Source organism: Notamacropus eugenii, chromosome 7 (assembly GCF_028372415.1).
Source record: "Notamacropus eugenii isolate mMacEug1 chromosome 7, mMacEug1.pri_v2, whole genome shotgun sequence".
Lineage (NCBI taxonomy): Eukaryota > Metazoa > Chordata > Mammalia > Diprotodontia > Macropodidae > Notamacropus > Notamacropus eugenii.
This window is the reverse complement of record NC_092878.1, coordinates 26,375,960-26,379,696: the sequence shown is the minus strand read 5'-3', so window position 1 is coordinate 26,379,696 and position 3,737 is coordinate 26,375,960.

The following is a 3,737-nucleotide window of genomic DNA, read 5'->3' as shown; positions in this document are numbered from 1 at the left end:
ATAGAATCTGCCTCACAGAGCTGTCGGAGTACAAAATGGCAACATGCAAAGTGTTTAGCAAGCCTTAAAACTGCTATATAAATGCTGCCTTTCCCTATTACTTCTCAAAGTCACACAGGCTGTAATAATCAGTGGTAGTATCAGAACCCAGTTATCTTTTAAGTCCAGAGCTTTCCTCTGCGTCATACTACCTAGTTGAATTAATTTAATCGAATTTAACTTTCATTGCATTCTTTATCCAGATGACAATTTTTTTTTTCTTTTAAACCAGACCTGTGATTTAAATTTCAGTGGTATAGCGAACTCCTACCCAGACAGATAGGCATCTGCTCTGAAGTTTATGGTGCTGAAGGGTTGTCCAGAACATTGAAAGTTTAAGGAACTTGCTTAGGTTATACAATCACACATGTTTCAGAAGCAGATTGAACTCAGGGCCTTCTTGAGTTGAAGCCAACTTTCTATCTACCACTCCCAAACCACTTCCCCTTCTTGGCCTCCTTTCTGTTGCTTTTATCCTAACATTTTAGAGTTGTCTTAGATTTCTTCTTCTATGCCATAGTCTATCTAACCCTCTGACTTTATATCCAGTGCTCTTTCCAGTGTGCTAGGAAACCTCATACAGTTGGTTAGCATAGTTAGTAATAGAATTCATATACTCCTGACTCAATTCAGTGCTTTTTATACTACCTACTCTTTATCCTTTTGTGAGGTACTGTGGTATAGTAGAAAGAGTGCTGGGTTTGAAGTTATAAGAACTGGATTTGAATCCCAATTCTGGCACTTACTTGTATATTAGCCCTTCTAAGCCCAGAGTCTGATTGCTATCTGATATTCCAGAAATGTCTTTAAGTGGCCATCCTCCTCAAACTATAATTCATTTGGAGGAGTCTCCACCACTGTGCTTCCCATGAACAGTTAGCCAATAGATATAATGAGCTCTTAGCAAAGGTATTTAGTTAGATGGAATATAAAACATTCCCTCCTGAGATAAACCTGGGTTGCTCTCACCCACTCACATACACATTGTTGGTGGGAAGAGAGGATACAAACTTAGCATCTATTGGTAATGAGATGTCCACATAGAGGAGGACATCAGTGGCCAAGACAACTTACAACTCCAATACTACACTGTCCTTTTTCTACCCTAGCGAGTCTTCACAAAGCTCCCCTTTGGACATAGCATCTCTACTGGACTGAACTGGGTTCCCAGGGTCCACATCTCTCTGTTGAATCAATTGTAAGGCTAGCTCTCTCTTGAGTCCATAACCAGCTCTCTTCTTTGCTACTAGAGGTCCTGCTTCCTAAATTTTCTTCTTCCATCTCTGTATCCTTGTCTGTCTAAAGTAGCAGTTCTCTAAGAGTGGTCCAGAGATTCTTGGGGGTCTCTAAGATTCTTGTAGGGAGTTAATGAGGTCAAAACTGTTTTCAAAATAAGATGAAAGCACTTTAATTTCTAATATGGTAAGTATCGATAACTTTAACCCATAAAAATAAAAACTCTTTGGAGAAGTCCTCAATATTTTTTAAGAATGTAAAAGAGGTTCTGAGACCAAAAATTTTGCTAGTCTAGACTCTAGAGCACCTTTCTTTACTCCTTCAATTGGGCCCTCTCTAATTTCTGGATTATTTCTCTTCAGTGTGTGTTTCTCCTTTGTTGCCGAAGAAGACCATGCCATGAGAGAAATAATGACATGACTTGCATTTGACTTTGTTTTGAGTGAGGGAGGGCTGTACAGTCACCAGCCTCACTTCTCCTCCAGAGCCATCTGAATCCAGTGACTTGATATTCATCAGGATGACTGGGGATGACCCAGGATGAGGCAGTTGGGGTTAAGTGCCTTGCCCAAAGTCACACAGCTAGTGAGTGCCAAGTGTCTGAGGTGAAATTTGAACTCAGGTCCTCCTGACTCCTGCTCTATCCACTGCACCACCTAGCTGCCCATCGTTTCTCTTACTGAATCAGCAGCTACATTTTAAAAAAGGCAGGGGGTGGGGGTGGAGGAAAAATCCTTGACTCCCTCAAGAATGAGTTCCTCTCAGTAGCTAGTTCTCAGTAGTTAGTAGCTTGTTGGAATTGAGAAACTGGCTGTTGAAGCAGTAATTCAGTCTTTTTAAAAGTCTTGGGAATATGGGGTGTGGGGCAGGAGGATGGCCAAATTTTCAGGCCAGTCAATTCCAAGCTGTTCCTCTAATTCCAGCAGAGACAAGTCTTCACACTTTGTAGAAAGAACATTAGGTATTAACACCTTATTAATACATTAACACATTATCATCTATGATTACATCAACTAAGCTGGGGGGCAGGGAAAGGATTAAATCCCCCCCCCCCCCACACACACTTACTTCAAGGACAAACAATAAAACATGGTAAGCCAAAGTAACCAATAAGACAAATTTAGTTTTGGGGGCAGAGACCCCAGAATATTGCTTTGCAGTGGGAAGATAGACACCCTGGGACACACTGAGTTGATTCACTGAGGATCTTATCTGGTATACACAGGGAGTGGGACACTGGGAAAATGGAAAGGAAAGTGCTCCAGGTGATGACTTCCTTTTAAAAGTAACTAAGGCACTAAGTTCACCTGTTTTTTCTTGCTGAAGCACCTAAGGACTTAAGATACCCCTCAGCCCTTCCTCACTCGAAACAAAAGTCATGTCATTATTTCTCTTAAGGCAACGAAGGACAAACACACGGACACACACACACACACACACACACACACACACACACACACACACACACACAGCACTCTGGGGCAATGCTCCTACAGTCCCACCCTATTTATGGTTTTGTGGCCATGAGTCCCTTGTTGTATCTATATCTTAAGGAACCCCCTAAGATTATCTGCTGAATCACAGATGGTCATTAGGTATTAGGTAAAGGGAGTCTACTGCAGTAATAAAACCATAGTTTTCATATACACACATAGGTGTGTTTGTGGCTTATCTTCTGAGATATAATGTAAATATTTTGAGGGAAAGGACTTTGTGCCTTGAAACACTTCTATATCTGCATTATCTAGTTAAGTATGACGGATACAGCTAGGGTTCAAAAAAAAGTCTTGATAGCATATTAGGCAAGTACCATGTTCCTTCTGTAATCATAGGTAGCGTGCCAAACTGAGGGTTAGAAGGGGGCCTCCGAGTCAAATTCCTTGAACTAGAACTGGAGTCTAGGGTTAAGGACTTGTCCTGCAGTTGTTTCCATACTTATTCATGTCTAGATTTCCTTTGTCCATGAAGGCCAGAGTTGTCAGAATATCAAATTAAAGGTTGCCAGGCCCCAAAGATACCAAAATATTTGATACTGTAGAGCAAAATTCTATTTTAAAGGCTCTCTTACAATACGGAATTAATGAATGAGTGAAACAATGACTGAAAAATGAAAATAATAAAATAAAAATAATTTACTAAGTGCCACTATGTACTAAGCATCATGCTTCACATGGGATACAAAGGCAAGGGTTTTTTTTTTTATCCTTCTTATGTGTTTCTGTGTGTGTGTGTGTGTGTGTGTGTGTGTGTGAGCGCATATGTGTGTATATTTAAGGAAATTAGAGTTGTGACTTGCCCAGGGTCATACAGCCAGTAAATGTCTGAGACCAAATTTGCACTCAGGTCCTTCTGACACCAGGGTTGGTGCTCTATCCACTATTCCACCTAGATGCCCCTTAACCTTCCTTTGTAACACCAATGTTTTAGTACATTGCCTAGCACACAATAAGCACTTAATTAAT